Source organism: Arctopsyche grandis, chromosome 3 (assembly GCF_051622035.1).
Source record: "Arctopsyche grandis isolate Sample6627 chromosome 3, ASM5162203v2, whole genome shotgun sequence".
Lineage (NCBI taxonomy): Eukaryota > Metazoa > Arthropoda > Insecta > Trichoptera > Hydropsychidae > Arctopsyche > Arctopsyche grandis.
The window spans coordinates 9628896-9649258 of NC_135357.1; the positions used below are offsets into that span (position 1 = coordinate 9628896).

A 20363-nucleotide genomic window follows, 5' to 3' on the forward strand; every position below is an offset into this window, starting at 1 on the left:
AATTTATCTCTGATTTCATTGCTAAAACGGTTCATCGTGAAATTGACAAAAACAAATCCTACCTACTATATTTCAACACTATTTGAATATGATTTCTATTAAATATGATACATTTAAAAGAAAAAATAAAATACATGGTGTATTTATTTGTATATTATGACCATCTACGTATGTATCGAACAGTTGCTTAGCTACCTTCAAACTAACTAGTTAGTGTTTCGGTTGTTCGCTATTCGAATGACATTAACGACATTTAAATCATGTAAAAGTGTTCTTTTTTGAAAAGGTTATATAATTAGAGTATTGTCCTTTAAATTGTGATAAAAATCAATCAGTTTTTATTTAAGCGTAGTGATAAAATTTGTATGTGAAAATTAATTACGAAATTTTCAGTTAGAAAAAACTTAAAATATTGTCGTTTGTTTTCTCATTTGAAAAGCACTTTGAATTTTTCTTTCTATATAAAACGGCTCGTGTTTCTCTAAATATATGATTGTGAACATTTTATATCGTAAATTGGATAAATTTGTGCAGTGTTGTATGTGATGTTAAATCGAAGACTAATTTGACAACGCCAAGGATGAGAAGCGAAGCGAAGAAAGTCAAGCAAGCATAGGAAATCTATAGGTAAATTAAATGTCCAAGATTTTTTTACAGTCTTTAAAGTTCATATATAGGTAACCCTATTATATATGTGCATATATATTTATGTATGTATACGATATACATACATGTGTGTCCCCCGTGTGTTTGCGCGCAATTCGCCCCCGGCAAATATTTGCCCGAGACATGTTTGCCGCCCCTACGGCGACGAAGATCGACGGAGATGGCCAGGATAGTTTTCCTTTTTCTTTTCCTCATTTTTCCCCCCGCGCTTGCTTGTTATTTATGTGCGTGAGAAAATAGCGACAGGACTTCTCAAACGGTGCGTTTTGGCTTCGGGTTTGTCTCCGGCGAGGGGGGGGGGGAAAGTTTCAAAGTAAACAAGATAATCATATCTTTCGCTAAAGGCTTATATCGTAAGAGTGGACACTTAAAGGTTTTCCAATAAAAGGTCGACCAATAGAAACCGTTTCTATGAATACTCTCTCGAGTGTCTTGATCTAAAAATACAATACTTCCTTTCTATATACATACATACATATATCTAATGCTGTATTATTGAAAAGTTACGTTAACGCTTTTTATATGATATTTACATTCTTGCGGTTGTAATTTTTTCTTTGTATCAATTTTTTTTTGATGTAAATGCTAAAAAAAATAAAAATTCATCTGCATAATTGCCCAAACAAGTGAGTGATTATTTAATTTTGATCAAAATGGATGATTTTATGATTCCAATAAAAGCATTTACTGACTAAATACATTAACACATACATACATACATTTCTACTGAACTACATTTAATTCAAAGCCACTGACCATAAGAGTGACCAGTAGAGAAGTAACAATAGATGAAGTTTTGTTTTTTGTTACGTTTAAAATTAACAAATGAAATAGCTATTAATTTTCCAAAAAGATATTTTCGATTTCTTTTAACTCCAAAAATAATGATTTTTTTAATTTTCATTTCTTCTATTTTTTAAGTAATATAATTTTTATCGGAATATATTACACATTTCTATATATTTCTATACAAAAATATACATGTATTTTTATATTTTATATATTTTTGCTGTCTGATTTAACGCTTGCCAAACTATAATATTCGTTTCGATTCGACATACATATACATACATGTACGTACGTATGTACATAATATGTACGTCACAGCTAAACCACTGCCAAAACGTATATACTAATACAATAACAAAAGAAAAAAACTTATATATATATATATATATACTAATTGCTACCAATTTTTCCCTTTGGCAGGGAATTTACCACCATCTATTGAAAATTTATTTATTTAATTAATTAATCAAATAATTTTTCTATTGATGTTTTATATTATTTACATGGAATTAAGTAGGTAGTTTTTACCATTTTTTTTCATATTAAATATATAAACAATTAAATATAAATATTAAATTAAATATATTTGAAAAAATTTGACCGCGTGGGAATCGAACACATGACCGACGACATATTTATTTTAATTTTTATTTATGTAATAACTTAATATGCCAACACCCATGTGATGATATGTCATCACGTACAACACTAGTTTAAAAATAATAATGATGAAAATAATAGCACAATGCGATATTCTTTTCAGAAACTTTAAAATGAATTTATTGTATGTAAGTGTATATTTATTTAATTATATTTGTTTTTGGGAAAAAAATTGGTTTGGAAAGACAAGTTAGTACAAAACGGAACAAATAAAACCATTTTATGTACGTATAAAACGGGACATATGGTCACTATTTACACTGATTTATAACAATTCTAATCAATCTGATTAAATGGATTTAAAAACTGTTTTCTACACATTTCGGTAATATGTCAATCAAATCGAAACGGACGTTCGCTTTCCAATCCAACGGAAATAAAAAACAATCTTCGAAGGCTACGTTTGAACCGGCGATAAAAGAAAACCCGTCTCTGCGGGAACGAATAATTAGCAAAATTTGAAAAGTCTATTTTGAGACTGCCCATTTAATCGAGATAATGGAAGACAACATCGAGCCAGTGATACAGAGCCTACAATAAAACGCCCGGTTCAATTATACCGAAAATTCCGTTACTAATTGAATTTCACCCCGGAATAAAAAATGCGCTATAAAACATAAAACTGCGTGCCTTATTTTATTAATATACATACCGGAACACGTATTCCGGGCCAACAATCGCATGTCTTTCGTGCGAGCCTCCTTTTGTTTGACCGGAAGGAGGTCCGCGTCCATAGAAATAATAATAAATTTATTAGAGGTACGAAAACGCCTCACACAACAACCCCAAATTTATTGACTTACACGTCTTAATATCCTCGCGTGGGACACGCCATTCCCGAAGTCCTGGATCAACACAAAAAGGACCTCCCCGCCCCCGCCCCTATATACCGAACAATTCGTGCCGATTGTCAAAACGGGTGCAATAATCCCCGACACCAATAAACGAAAAACACATATGTACATATATGTGTGTACTATATTCCAGATCGATACCGTACCAAACAGATGCTGCCGATGGAAAACGGCAGCTTTTCCGAATTTTCCGATTGTTATTAGACGGGGTAAAAATCTAGCGATACGACGCGCATGTTTCCTATATGAAATTTTATATTAAAGTGTTTGTGTATATTATATGTACGTATTGCGTGATAAATTTTCGTTGCCGTGTGAAAATTGTGGGGCGTATGAATTTTCGATTGGTATTCAAGTCGTCGATTCGGTTGATAGGAGAAGCTTAGGGGTAGACAACAGTCCTTAAAGAGGGGTTCGAGTCGCCTTTCCTTTTATTTTTGTGGGGTTGATCCTCGCTAAGTGCAATATAATTGCTTTTTAAATGAATCATTACTTTCGTTTGCGTTTTCACGTATTCACAGAACAAATTCGGCGTTCCAAACGGAACTTATAAAACTTTCATAGATACATATGTAGATATGAAAGCACATATTATGTAAATAGTTCCTTTCTATAAGGTTTAGTTATAATGTTATAAAATATATACATATGTACATATTGTATATATTGTTATTTTAAAATTGTGTAATAAATTCGGTATAGTATGTAATCAGTACAGTCAATATGAAAATGAGCTCATAATAAATTCAATCAGTCGTGAGAATGACTTTCATTTCTCCTAACGTGTGCGAAAAAATAATAGAGCTTTGATTGAAATTAATAATAATATCAAACAACCCACGAAACGCCACTCGCATAAAATATTGGTGGAAGAGCGCTAGAATATATCTAACAGTAAAATATTTGGTAACAGCGGTGAAATTTTAATATTATCATATGCGGACTTTTGATCAAATAGACCCTTGGCCGAATGGATATTTGGTCGATTGTGTTATGAAACTACTCAAAACTCACTGAAAACAAAAAGATTTTTCAGATATCGCTTCCAAATCAATTCAAACTCATTAAAATTTGATAAATTTAAACAATTTAAAATTTCATTCGGCCAAATTTCAGTCTGCCTTGTGTCCATTCAGCCAAATTTCCGTTCGGCCGAATGTCCGTTGGCCTAATATCCGTTGGGCCAAGCGTTCGTTGGCCTAGTGTCCATCGGCCAAGTGTCCATTCGGCCAATGGTCCGTCAGCCAATATCAAAATATTTAAAATGAAATTTCTCGATATAAAGTGCTGTTATCAAAAGCAGCTTTTATCAAAATTGAATACGCTATGACTCAAATCAATTAATACTCTACTAACTAACAAATAACAAAATTATTTTACGATTTACGTATAAATTCGATTTAAATTAATACCATAGTAGCTCAATTTATAGGCAAGGTAACCTTTTCAGATATACATACATACATATAATAAATCAACTCGGTTTTTTTATATATTTTATTTCAATGTGTAGAATTCAATAATAGTATAAAACGATCATAATACAAATACCCGAATATTAGTATGAATAAAATATGTTTTATTTATTCATTGTTACATTCATACAATTTTCTTTGATACATACATATATTCACAACAAAAAGAGGACGAAAAATTCGAAGCAACATTAAATTTGCCGTCTGCGTTCGATTTTCTTTTTTTTTGCGAATTTCAACGCGTGTAACACATTCGATAAAGATATTCCTGTCATTTCAGGAAATAGACATATCTGATAAAGAGTGAAACGCCATTGACGTAGGTACTCCAGTCACGAAACCCGAAACCAAATAATATATACGTTCACTGGTACTTATAGATACATATTATACCTATATATGTAACTACATAAATGCAATATAAATCCACCCAGTAGGTAAATTACATAATAAAGTACCGATTTGAATACCTATCTAAATTGTTTTATGTACCAGTCAAATATCAAGATTTCCCGACACGACGATGTACATATGTATGTGTGTATGTATGTATATTTTTTAAGCGGTCTTTCTCGAAACGCGCGTTCGGTAGATGCAAATAAGGACATTAAGTTTAGTGCACAGATATGCAAATTGGACAAATTGAATTTCCATGTTTTCCAACACTAAACGAGTCGGCCACCCCCCCCCCTCCTCCCCCTCCCCCCCCACCACCCTCCTTCCAAATAGTACACATTCGTATTAAACTAAGTATACGTATAACATTACAAATTGGTCAATCGCTTAAACGACACTATATAACCGGGTTTTCACTATGGAGAGCACGCGTGCGTGGCGTTATCGTCCTCCAACAGAGCATGACCATCAAATTTTATTAATAGGAGCAGTTTGTCAGCTTAACGGAGCGCTTAGAGCTTTCAAAAGCTCGCATTGAAGCCTTTCCGTCGACCGCCGGCAATACGGTGGGAAAAAATCGGGGGAAATAAAATAAATACTGAATAAAAAGCAGGTTTCAACTTTTAATCCGCGGCTCCACCCCCCCACACCATTCTCTCTCTCTCTCACATGCGATCTGTTAATTCATCATAAAACCAACATAAATCCTTTCTAAATTTGACGCGATCACAGATTTAGATACGGGCGCCGTTCACTCAACGTTTTCTTTTTTTTTTTTGTATTTTTCGGTGCGAAAGCCTTCAACTTTTTCCCCGATTTCCCACCCTCTCGATTCAGTGCGAGATGATGGTGTCGAATTTTTCCTCTCGTTTGAGTAATATATATATATATATATATATATATATATTTTAATATTATTATGGTTCAATGGAACTTTGTAGACTAAATTTACACTTTTTAATTTTTTTTCGATTTTTTTCTTTAATGTTTTTTAAAGAAAATAAATATTCATTTATAGTATATGAAGTATCGATTAAATGTGAATTACCTATGTATATAATTTTCTTTTTTAGAATTTAGACCTGTCCCTGAAGAAGACCGCTATAGATGTCATGTGTAAAATTCCGGTAGCGTGAATGACGTGATACACTGTGAGAAAAAAATTTCAGACGTGATTCACTATTTTAAAAAATACTGTCAATTGGCATATTTGAGCATTTGAATAAATATAACTACATATGTATGTATATTGTGTATACGATTTATGATCAAAGACTAGATTTACAAATTCTCTGAATAAAAAAGTAGGGCGAAAGTTGCCGTGGGCAAAAGATTAAGGCATTCATATTATATTGATACATGTATGTAATATATTTAGTTTATTGTATGATACATAATAAATTGTATATTTTTAAATAAATTAAATTATCTCTCTATAATTTACTAAAACTTGCGACTTAAATAATCCCAACGTAGTCATTATTAAAATTGTATTAAATTTCATAATAAATGTTTGGTAGATATTTCTGGCATCATTACGCGAAAAAGGAAAATATATAAAGAAAACTAATGACAGTATGAAATATATTTTTTATAATTTTTTTTTAAACGTGTTTCGTATTACAAGGATTTCGTCGTTGAAAAGCGTTCACGTACAAACGTTGTCCTTACAAACCTTTTTTAATCATCGCAGCTTTTTCGGGCAAGGTCGGCTTAAAAAAGAATATATATCCACACGTAAATGTATAACATATATCCACCTTCATCGGTATATATATATTTTTTTATTATTTTTCCGAGCGTAATATGAAACGGACGAGTCTCCCGCGGGAACGGAACCAAAGTTTTTCTTTTTTTATATCAATATTCTTTCGTTTTGTGCTGAAAATTAATTTTCTGTTTTTGACAGTTCTCATTTAACAACGCGTTTATTTTGCAGACAATTCAGGCCTCTCTTTTGGACCGCTACGTCGGCTTCGTCCCTTTCCGGTTTTTATTCAATCGTTTAAAATAAAATGGAAAAAATAAACGGGCACAATTACGCACACAAACACACCGGTCGGATGTTTGCCTTTTCAATAATAATAAAATTCAATAAATACACATAATATTTTACATTCAATTTTTTTTTCACATATTGCATAATTTTACAGGAAAAAATAGATTTTACAGGATTTAGATTCACACATTTTAACTCTATCCATTTCGTTTAATAAAACATCATCATCTTCATTGCAGTATTTTGCTTTCTAACGTATAAAAGACAACCAGACTTTTTTTTAGCTAATATCATACTTCCTGTTCTTTGAGTAACAGTTTATGAAATAATCAAATATTAATTCATTCGTATATTACCAGTCAAACATCATAAGCATAAAAACCTTTTCCGATATTTTCTCATCGAGTGTATGTTATGAAGTTATGAATATACATATACATACGTATGCATGTACGTATTTAGTAACTATGTAAATGTTTAGGCAACTGTGTCAAATTCAAATGAAACGAATTCAGTACAGCTTTATACACGAAATACGCGATACAATACTTAATTTTTTCATGTTAAATATTCCGCATTAAATCGTGGCGATTTTCCTGAATTTCCCTTATCGGCGAAAAGCTGCCGGAACACGCGCGTCAAGACCGACCTCCCAATGCGCGCGCGTTGGATTTTTCCACTTTTTAAAAGGGGAAAAAAAAACACCGAACACCCACACGCGCGTACAAATAAGTAAAGGCGAAAGCTCGCGTCGAGAACGAAATCACGAAATTGCCTCGCGGAAGGTTTTGACGTTTTCACGACGTAAAAAGGACGTCAATTTGCGCAAAGTGGGCGCGCGAACGAATGACAGGTGCGGGCTTATATGGGGCGAAAGCCCCAAAGCCGAAGGCCCGATTTGTTACGGCCCTGGGTATTAGTCAACGTCGCCATTGCCACTGGCAAACTTTATAATCGGCGTTTATATCGAAACCCACCCACGAAAACCCCACCCTCAAAACCGACCCCGATCTCTCCCACTCTCTCTCTCTCTTTCAACCGGACGACGCATATTTCATAAGACGGAGGACTAATGATACGACTAGCATGATTCTTACATAAAATTTATATGCCCCCACTCGACCCGCTATGACCAATCACATTTCGTTTCAGTTTCGCATTGAAAGTCAAGAAATACAACATTGTTCGTGCGTAATAGCGGTCGGTCAAATTTCACTTTTATTTTTTGCTAGTTTTGCGTTCGTGCTTCGTATTTTGGAATATTTACATTAATAAAATTTTATTATAAAATACGTAAGTTATTGATATCATTTATTTGTTTATAGAATACGTATGTATATATTTTATACTAATGGAAATTTATATTTTTTAGACGATAAAAATAATCGTCAAAATCATGTTATGGACAGCAAAACTTACAGTAATATTATTAAAGACCTTGCATTTAATTATATTGTAATAACATTATATAGTTAAATAAGGAATCTATACATATTAAAATCAATGTTTGTCTGTCTGTCACGTGTGCGTTCCTATATCATTCAACCAATTGCGATGAAACTTACATATATGAGTCATTGTGTACACGCCCGCGATGGTTCCTGTAAAAAAAATCGCCCAAAAACGGGAACAGGAGTGGGAAAACAGGAATTAGTGGCATTACAACGCAATAATTTCAGATATGTTCGCGCCGCCACCTATTGAATAATTTCAAATGTGTTCGCCGCCTGCGTTTTTCCGACAAATTATCATTACTGTAATTTAATTTGCTCATTAAGTATTAATTTGAAACTGAAACATTCACTTATCGAAACACATTGAGAAACGGGAACGGGAATTGCATGCGTATTGTGGCATTGCAACGCATGCCGGGTTGAGCTAGTTATTTAAATAAAATAAAGAAATTATTTTACGTCCTTACAATGTTACAGAACATTGCACGAATGTGACAGCATGCTCTCGTAAGTCTCACGCTAAATCGAATCGACTATATACATACGTTTTGTATTACAATTTGATATGCTTTCTGCATTTGTAATAGTTCAAATCGTAACCAGCTATATAACATATATCAAATAGAAGACTATGCAGTTGGAACTGACCATTTTACATGGTATCTATGTATTTGTAATGGATATTGTACTTGTATTGAATTTGTACTGAATATTGTAGATTCCTTTACTGTTCTTCTTCCTCATTTGTTCAATCGCGGTCATTGATGTCGTCTGGAATTCGATGGACGATCCGCCTCCATTCCTCTCAATTCTGTGCCAAGTTGAAGGCAGTGTTATGGGATGATCCCGTCAATTCTTTGATTTGGTCTGACCATCTCTCAGGAGACTGTTCTCTCGCTAGCTTTCCCTCCAGCGCTCCGGTGACTACCAGCCTCTTCAGACTGCAAATTCTCCCTGGTAATATGGCCAAAGTAGGAAAAAACTCTTTTCCTACATGTTGTGGGGATTCTCTCTGAAACTGCCAGCTCTTTGAGAATGGAGATGCTCGTGCGTCTGGCGGTTCATGGGATGCACAGTATCCGTCTCCAACACTCTATGTACATATGTACATTTCAAATGCATCTAGCATATTCATTTCTGTATATTTAGTGTCCACAACTCGACCCCATGCAATGCAATCGGGAACACCAGAAATCGCATCACATGGATTTTCGTTATTTTCATAATAGATCTATATATCTTCATCAGACAGATCATAGCCGTCTTTGCCATTCCTACTCTTTGCGATCTACATCCTCATTCCCTCATTCCCTCAGATCAAGGCAGCTAGATGGATAAAGTCGTCGACTTACTCATATTATTTAGTGCATTGGAATTTATAAGAAATATAATTTTTTATCTCTGGACCCAGGTGTCTAGTCGTCAACTTCTTCATAGTATTTAGTGCATTAGAATTTATAAGGAATAGGATTTTTTATCTCTAGACCCCGGTGTCTACTATCTCTATCTATTCTACGAATGATTTTAGCCATTTCGTCGTCTTTGTTGACTATTAACGTCGTGTCGTCCGCGAATCTTATTTCAGAAATTTTTCGGCCACGTATTGCTATTCCTGTTTTCTATCCGTAAAGTACTCTTCTCGTTATGTATTCCCCATGTATATTGAAAAGATCAGTAGAAAGTATGCACCCCTGTCGAATGCCTTTTTGGGCTTGAAATTTTTCTGAAAGAAACTCATCAATTCTTACTGTTGCCATATTATGTATGTAAATACATACATATATATAAATTATGAATGAGTGTTATTATTTGTTCTGGAATTTCCATTTCTTCTAGAACCTTCCATGGGTAATCCCAATTGACACAGTCAAAAACTTTTGTGTAATCAATAAAGTATTATGGGAACCTTGAATTCTCGACTTTTCTCAATTATTTGTCGTATATGTATTTGAAATTTGTAATCGTGTAAATCCAGCTTGCTCTTGCGGAATTTGCCAGTCAAAGTAGTCTTTCAGTCTTGCCTTCAGTGTATAGAGCAATACTATACTTGGATGAGGGATGAGTGAGACTGTTCTGTAATTTCCACATTTTTCATCCAAATGGTTTCTTAAATTTGAATTTCGTATGTAATATTTCAATGTTGTAAAATTAAAAGTTTAACAAACAAACTATGTTTAAAAGTGGCAAGCTAAATTCTTGATATTTGTCCTATAGCAATTATAACACTCGATGTTTTCATTTCCACAACACATCCTAAACGAGTCTTATCTATGTACATAGTTTTCATTTGAATACATTGAGTGAATCTACTTCAAAAGTTTAGAGATTCAGACTGAGCACAAAGTTAATTTTCTATTCGTTTGACTGCTGGCAAAAATTTACAATCTTGAAATATTTTAAATCCAATTTATTTATCCTATTCACTATATGGTTGTGTTTCATTCGTTCGAATCCCTTCTAGCAGATGTGAAACTCTCACTGAAATAGAACTTTTCCCGGGATTCGTTTTTCGTGAATGAAGCTCAAATGTTCGCAATTTGATGTTGCCTTGTACAGATAGGTATGAGTGGATAATAAGGTTTTGATCTTGGTGTTTTAGGTAATTTGATGCTCTTCCGTGAAAATGTGAAAGTTTTTCCCCGGTGGAAAATTAGCCGTCACGTTCCGAACAACGGCGTATAGAATTACTGGCAGCGGTGCCGATTCAATTTCAACGGATTCGCAAGTTGAATCCTTTTTATTCGGCTTATAAACTTTGCGAAATTGATTGACGTGCTTTTCAAGGCTTGTTGAATGATGGGAGTTCGGAATAATTTGTAAAATATCGTATTTAAATTACGTCACTCATTGAAAGAAAAAAATGTTTCTTTCAAATATACCTCATTTGAAAGTTAGCTTTTTAATAATTTGTTTAAATAATTTAAGAATAGTTTTAGACGCCTTAACCAAAATGATAACGAATATTAATTAACATAATGAAATACTAACCAAACTACAAAAAAGTTTACTTCACAGACATCAATAGGTGAAGTATGTAAGAATAGGCTAGTTAAAAGTTAATCTGAATATTTTAAATTTATAAAAAGGCGTTGAAAAATTAATTGACTCCAATAGGATTGTGACTCCAGATGGTCATTTCATTCCAAATTTTAACAATTTTTCTGAATTTAAATACATATAGATTAACTTTAAATACATACAGATTAAGCAAAAAATGGGGTTTAATAAAATGGAATATTAATTTCTACCCAAATAACTGCCACCAACTTGTCTTTCGTTCAGATGATTTTTGGTTAGAACACACTTGAAAATGCGACAGTTGAAAACGCGCAGGTGGACTCTAAGTATGAGATACGTGTCTTCGTGTCATTATTAATTCGTACAATATTATTATTTTTCTACATTTCTATAAATATGAAAATCACCGCTACCGATCAATATCGAACTTATGTCAATACAAGGATTTTTGGTTGAGGTTTTTGTGAGATTTGCAAAGGGACGCGACGGTATAGGTATGGTCTACCAGCATAAGATTTCTTGCAAATGTACAAAGCTATCTAATAATTATAACAAAAAGACAATGGTATTTGATGATACGTTATTTAGTGTAACTAATTATATGTATGTAAAACTGTATAAAGTAACCTGAATAGGATCTGTTATTTCGGCGGATCTGTCGGCACGCGAAATGACAGATATAAACGTCATTCGAATTTTGGCCGAAACGCCACGCTATTTAACATTAATTTTAACAATCATTATATAACCTACGAGTTAAGTAAAATATATAACAGAGATAAAGAGAGCATACAATGCAAATTTTATTTCAACAATTATAATCTGACATAGCGAGAGGGTGGCGAAAAGGAAAAAAACGATCCGAAGAATGTGGATAAATACTAATAGACGTCACCGATAACAATAATGGGAGTATTTTCAAACGTGTCTATTGTGATTATTTTTCATATGTAATGGCGGATTAGATTTCCACATATGTATATTGATGACCAAACCGAGCAAAATGGCAAAGTTTAAAAACGATCGGATAAGAACCCAAATTTCGTCAGACGCTAAGAAGATTTCGTCAGACGCTAGTAAAAACAGCAACGCTATCGCCCATTTTGACTCTCTCACACAACATCTAATAAAACTTTGAAGTTTCTCTTCTACCGTATGCGACCTTTCCAATCAGCAGCACGTTATTAAAACTTCACAACGAACCAAAAATTTAAACCAAATTCCATCGGGCAGATTAAACACTCGCTTGACGCGATAGCCGGAATACAATTGGCGCTGTATGTATGTACATATGTATAACAAGCGTACGGTTTCGTTATAAATAGATCGGCCTTTGTACCCGCCTGGTAATACGAGTACTACACGGAGAGTACACAGACGACAGAGGGTGTGAATCTGTGTGTAGGGGTACACGTGGCCGCGGGGCTCACCACCGCGTCTTATCCACCCTCATTTGTAAGGGCCCGCGGCGCTCTCTTACAATCCCTTTCACCCCTTGCCTCCTTTTCCTTACTTTCACGCGTCTTCCGGTTTTCCTTCTCGGGGGTTCGGGAAATTCGTCGACCGCCACGGGTCGTTCTATCCTCGTGTGTACGTTCATTAGCGAGTATCCGTGTTACCGGCTCACCTATGTACATACATATACATATACGTATATATGTATGTATGTATGTATGTAGGACTCTCTCTCTTCGACCCTACACACACCCTTTGGCCCCTTAATTGAACTGTTATTGTGTTGCCCGAGTGCAGCCACTCCACACCTTGAGAGCCTTTTTAAGTAAATGTAATTGAGGAACGCCTGGTGGAAAAAAGGCTTTCACGTCTTGAAGGCTTGACGCGTGCCAAATTTCCGGAACAGTCGGGCATGCATATGTACGTATGTATGTATGTAGAGAATATAGAATATATAAAATAGTCTTTTTTCAAATGTTTTTCACAAAAATATTCACAAAGAATATTCCATGCAAATTTTACAAACATGCAAAGGTCCAAAGTAAAAGGAAACAATTTTCTTTGGCTTAAATTGATCTACGTATTTTTGATTAAAATAATAGAACCAACTACATAGATTAGTGGTTAATATGTAATGCTTTCAAACCAAGTGGTCGCGGAGTTGATCCCTGGGCGGTGCTACTGGCCAGACCTTGGATATGTGACTCCAGGTCAATCTTTTTCAATCAGAGTTTGTCAATTTATCTGATTTTCGTTGATTTTCAACTATTCGCAAAGCACGACATATTAAATAGAAATACTTTATCAAGTCAACAAATACTATTTTCCAACATAGATTCGCTTTCGAAGGAAAGAAAGGGTCAACTCAAATTTTAATGTGTAATTATACTGTCATTGTATAAGCATCGTCAAGTAAACTGACTGGTGTAAAGAATCAAAAATCGATCGTTTCGAGAATCCTTGTCCACGTACAACATCATTGATTAAAATATAATCATAATCTTTATATACATACATAAAATTAACATTGAGTGTTTATTGTGTATAAGCACCAGTTAGAATCAATACTAATTGTTTTCTTTCAAAGGCGCGTTTATGCAATTACTCTGACATTCTGGCAGACTCCTCACATTTGAACGAAACGTTTGAATCAATGAACTCATCGAACCATTCATGTATACCCGACAAATTTAAGCAACGTTTTGTAGCGTAAGGCTTTCATTGGGGGGGGGGGGGGGGCGGTGGTTTGAATTAAATCGAAGTGCGTCTTTGCGACTCGTTCAGCATCTCGAGCGTCACGTCCGACCCAATAAATTGATTGAAACAAGGTCAATTTGAGGCGGAGACTTTGTGCACATTTGTATGCAAAACTTGAAGAGTCATAGCAGCGGGGCACAGAGCTTTTTATTCCAATCAGTTGATTATACGGTCGACAAATCTCATCAGGCTTGCGTAACGAGCGGCGTGCGATGCTCGCCCTGAATACTGATCGAACTGATTAAATTTAAAACAGTCAATCTTTATTTTTCATCCGCCTCCTCTTCTTCCTCCTCCCGTGTCGGTCCACGACGTTCTACTCTTAACGAGTTCCTTCGAGATCGATGATCGTGTGCAAATAATTGGAGATAGGTGTGTTTGTGTGTGAGTGATCCTTATATACTCGTACATATGTGCTGTGTTGAATGGTTCGCATCTTTTACGATGCAATTTCCGAGTCGTGGCTTTAAATTGCAATTCTCTCTTGTTTTTTTTTTCTCTGATGTTGGATAGGATGATAAAAAAAACAATGAAATAAAGTGTGGGTCTGTGTCTATCTGTGAGAATATTTGATGAGCTTTGACATTGATTTTTGTGTTTTGAATGTAGTGAAAATAGCATCTGATTTTTTCTGAGCTGTGTATACAGTGGCAATAAATGTCATCATTTATGTTTCAAAATGTATCACATATATATGTACATACTTTTTGAAATAAAAATGATGAAAGTTATATAAGAAGCTTTTTTACTAACCTCTTCTTACTTTCACTTATTAAGAACTCGAGATTTTGAATGGATGAATGATTCGAACTCAGAATCGATCACGTTTTCATGCTCTAAGAAAAATGTTTGTGTGTGTATTAGTAGGTGTGTCAGAAAAAAAAGTGTAACCGTTGTATCAATGTGATGAAAATAAACAAAAAATCATTAAATTATAATAAACCGAAAGTGACATTTTTCTTCTTAGAAAAGTCAAGCTGTTAATTTATATTTGTATTCTTTATGTACTAACTTAAAGTTGATAAGGTTTTGGCTAGAATTCGTAAACCAGAAGTAGCATTTTTTTTTACCTTTAAAATTATTTTTATCTTCTTTATATTTTATGTTTATAATATGTATAGTGATTTTAAGTAATAAAAAAATTTGATCAAAATCCGACCACCGGAAGTAGAACTTTTGTCATGTGTAAGTTTCCCTATATTTACGCTCAATTTGTATAGAAAATAATTCAATTTCAATAACTCAATTTGTTCACAAATACCCCCATAGCCGGTATTTGTGAACATGTTCATATTTATGTATGTATGTTTCATAATCGAATTTTGTTTTTTATAATTCTTGTATTCTTTAATTACATAGATAAAGTCATGGGTTGGTCACATCCGATTTTTTTAAATTCGCTTTACAATTTCATTTTCTAATCCTACCCGAGTCTGAGTCTTTATATGTATGTACATACATACATACATCAACGAATGTATATATTTACATATATATAGGGCTATAATAATTCCTTACTAAATATCATCAAGTGCCTTGAAAAATTTTTGGTAAAGCTATAAAAATCTTTCTCTTGAGAAATTTGATCTAAAAGTATCGTTAATATGCAAGCTGTGAATGTAATATCTTTTTGCACACTTGAAAAGATTGATTCGCTATTTAACATTATCAGTAAAATATTGGTGTTGCTTTATTGACAAATTTTGATTTAATATAAATGTACATACCCGATGTTCCGAGATTTGTATCAAATTTCTCCGAGACAATATTTTACTCATCGACCTGAAGAAAATACATTTTGGATCAAATGAATTGTGATAAATTCAGACGAAGCGAATCCATTTCTTATTTATTATTTCCACGTGTGGAGCTTACCGTATCATTCTCTCTATATACATTGCTTCCAAAAAGGATTCGTCAACTCGAAAAGAACGAGGGGGAAATGGAAAAACGAGCGATCGATGAAAATTCCAAGCGGCTCGCGCTCTTATCGCACACATTCCTCTCGCCGATTGGCAATGAATTTTCCTCGTTCGTTTCTTATTTTTTTTAGTATTTTTCCCTTTTGACGAAGCAACATCTAAATTTAGAAAATTAATTTCGATAATTGAGTCTTTGGTCCACTCTTTCGAGGAAATAGAACACCCCCACACCTCGCTCCCCCGCTCCGTGCCGCAACGAAGATCAAACACCGAACAGGCCGAGCTATCTAGAATCGGATGATTAGACTCTCTGGGTGTGGGGTATTCAACCCGTGTTTATTCGCAGGATAAAAGCCATATCCCGAAGGTTGATCTTCGAGCCCGTTTTTGACAGCTATCGTTCGTGGAAATCCTCAAACTTTTGCCCCCGAACGAACGGAAAATCTACAAATATTGCCCGTCGACAAATACTAGAGACGAGTTTTCCCTCCAAACCCCATTCGGCTTTATTAGTGCCTCGAGTATATACACCTATGTATAAAGTGAACGTACACATTCACTCAATCGCCTTATCTTATAGGTTTACGTATAAAATATTTACGAAATTTGTACGTCGAGATTTCAACCACTCAAAATCCGACGATCTTACAAAATTGAATTGAAATCATTTTCAATACCTATGAAGAGCTTTTGCGTATGTGCGTTTTCTATTTATATATGTACATATGTATATATGTATGTATAAATATTAATATTAAATAATATTTTTCGACAGCTAAGGTATTAAACTAGTACATATTATATATAAATGTATAGATTATAAATTTGGAATCATATTCGAATAGTGGTGGCAAATAGTGACTAGGATGGTTTTTTTCAAATTTGATTACGAACCGTTACAATGATTAAATCAGATAAACTGGCCATATCTGATAGGAAACGATCAACTTGAAGTCAAACAGTTCGACCAGCAGCACTGCAGAAATCCGAACAAGTTCTTTTCAATCGGGGTCAACCCAGGGCTTGAACCTCTCAGTGATTACAATTAACACAACCACCGAGCTATATTGATGGTGTATTTTATATTGTAGTACTAGTTGTTTTACCCGGCTTCGCTCAGCGTTTGTAATACAAACAGCTTAAACATAGTGAATCTAATAGTAAATATTCATTTGATTTTTATTGAATTTATTTGAATTAAAAAAATCGGCTCGTCGTCATAGAAATTTTGACTTGTTTACGAAATTCTCAACCTCTCTCGAAATTATTTATTACTCGTCTCTTTCTAAATTATATATTAGTTTACGAAACTTACGAAAGTTTTAATGGAAAACAATCTTGTATTTGTCTTCTATGCAATTTCATAGCTTTCAATAAAGAACCGTTGAATTAGATATTAGCATCCGCTATTTAGTCTTATATATGTATATGTATAAGTTGATATAATAAATTATAAATATATATGTATTTTCTTGTGGAAGAAGAACATCATAAGTAAAATAAAAAGCTTACTACATAAAACACAATGCAGATCGTGAATAATTGGTAGGAGCTATCCAGCGAGGAAAAAGCACTCTATGAAGATGACGATCATATTTCAGAACTTCATTAATTAAAATCGATGCATATTAAGTTACATTGTATATATGTATGTATATATTTTAACGTAGATTCATTTGCTAAAGTGAAGCTTTATATCGCGAGCCATTCTATGGATATTGAAAGGTCGCCGAGGTGAAAAATATCCCATCGCCTTTCATCGAAGGAAGAGTTTTCCTTCCGGTAATGGAAAACGAATCGTTGATGATGTGGAGAGTCGGCTAAAAGAAGAAAAAATAACCATCGCGAGAGTGAATCTTCGAGATAAGCCACTGTAAAAACAGATTCGAGTAAAAGCCCAGACGCCATAATAACATTATACGGTCGTCTTTATCGGCCGTCGTTCGGGGATTACGACCAATTTCGGGGACCGCGACCCTCGCGAGCGCCACCCCTGAACCTGAAAGTCGAACACTAGATCAAAGTAAACAATCGAGAGCGAGAGTAAAAATTTTCCTAGATGTGTATCGCTTAAATGTGTGCGTATTTTTTTTTTTGTATTTATTTTTGCGTGTAGTCTGACGCGATTTTCTGCATAAGTAACGCGCTACGGGGCGTTATGTAAGAGCGGAAGCGAAGGGGAAAATTCGTGGAAAAGCGCGATAACGGATAGTCATAGATGAGATTGCCCGCAATAACAAAAGATAAAGACAATGACGATATTAGAATGGAAAAGTCAGATGTTGTTCGACGCGCAAAAAATAAGAAAACATCGGATTATACGCCGATTTATATACCCACACACGTCCTGACCTAAAAAAATATATTATATATTATATATTGTGTATTACATTAGCGATAACATGTTTTTCATACTGTTTGTAGCATAATATACAGATTCTTTCACATATTATTCTTAACCTATTTAGCTTATTATATTATACGTACATTGAAAGTATTAAATATGATGCTACTTATGATAACATATATGTATGTATGTATGTACATACATATGTGCGTCGAATGCTTCGAGCTGCCTGCAATATTTTCACACATCTAAATTTGACCCAGTTTGAAAAGTTTTCCAATCATTGTTATGTCACATCCTAGCTTAAGCTCTATGTGAACATATATAGTACGCTGTTCATTCTAAATATATGCTTTTGACTAGAATATTAATACTGAAATACATCATAATTAAAGACTAAATGTTGGATTGATTTTAATAAAGGTTTCTTTAGAAAAGGAAAAAAAATCGATGCCTTTGAATGCGATTGAAAAATTAGCCTTGCCGAATCACTTACATTCATTAAATTTAATATATGAATGTACATATATATGATATAAAATTTAATTCAGTAATAGATTTTTCTTTTGGGTGACGTTTTTGATTACATTAAATTCATTTATAATTAAATTTTAATAAAAATATACAAATTGATTTTGTATATTTTCGACTTGACATGATTTTGTTTATTTTTGGTTATTGTATCTTTTGACACGTAAACTTACTTTAATATCGTATATACATATGTATGTATGTAAAAATGAACGTCAAATCTCTATATTTTATTTGAGGTTTGTTTGTTTGAGGCCTGGCACTCTTATCAATTATACCTATATAAGTGTGAATAAACATAACAATCACAACGAACTCACCGTGTATTTATTCTGTGTCGCGCTCGTTCGTGTGGTCCTCTTCTTCCTCTTCCTCTTCACAACAAACACCTGTCCAAATCTTTTGTTTTTACTGTTAATGGAGGCTAACGCTTACAAAGACAAACAAACAACAACAAACCAGATTATTTGCTCTTTCGGCATCAACGCACTGACACACCGAAACGTGAGCGGTTCAAAGGTAAACCGGAAACCGGCCGGGAAGTCCGCGCGGGGGCGGGGGTGGTGCGGGGTGAGAGTCACGCGCACTATTTCTGAAGAGCGTCGGAAAAACCGGAAATGGCGTTTTGGCGCGAAAATCCGTACCAGGGGCGCATGTTTGAAAGATCGCGATCGCGGGCGGCGCGGGCGGCCGGCCGCCAGGCTCCACACCGACTGGAGCACGCAGAGTGCGCCCCCTGCGCCCCCTGGGGCCCCCCGCGACTTCGCCCCCTACCCTTGGCTCGCCGTCAACCCCCACCGTATACAGGGACACGGATAGGGGGTGGGCTACGGCGCGCGCATCGAGATTTTAATTTATTATCTTAGAGCCGCCCGTAGCGCCGTTTTCGAACCGTAAGTGGCCGTCATTTATAAACCGACCCGAGAAAGATTTAAATCGCAATTATTTCCCGTTCGGAATTCGCGCTTGATGTCTACGTACGTACGCATGTATGTATGTATGTATGTGCTATCGGTGGAAATTAGCGCAGCGTGGATTCGGTTGATGATTCTGCTTTGAGCGTGTTTGGATACATATATTCAAGCGGGTTGCTTGTCTGTTCCTCTTTGTGTTTACATATTTTTTTAATTTTCTCAAACTCTTCTTACTCGTTTGCTCAATGCTAAGCGTCGTGGTCATTGATGTCGTTTGGAATCTGATGGACGATCCGCCTCCACTCTTCCCAATTATGAATGTGCCAAGTTGAAGGCAGCGTTAAGGAATGATCTCGTCAATTCTGACTGATTCTCGGGAGACTGTCCTCTCGTTAGCCTTCCCTCCAGCGTTCCGGTGACTACCAGCCTCTTCAGACTCTCCAAATTCTTCCTGGTAATATGGCCAAAGTAGGAAAAAACTCTTTTCCTACATGTTGTGGAGATGGTCTGACCAACTCTTGGGACACTGACTTCTCTAGACATTTGGTCTGACACTATGCTTCACTCCAGCGTTCCAGTGACTACCAGCCTATCCACATTATTCCTGGAAATATGGTCGTAGTAGG

General features: G+C 34.9%; 1 protein-coding gene across 1 annotated transcript in view; it reads right to left on the reverse strand.

The window, feature by feature from the left end:
- Nucleotides 1-19538, reverse strand: part of Sema2a (Semaphorin 2a) — a 512925-nt gene extending 493387 nt beyond the window's left edge. The window contains exon 1 of the mRNA XM_077428031.1: nt 19144-19538. The gene's annotated coding sequence lies outside the window, so the exon portion shown is untranslated. The remainder of the gene's footprint in view (nt 1-19143) is intronic.
- Nucleotides 19539-20363: the final 825 nt, after the last annotated feature.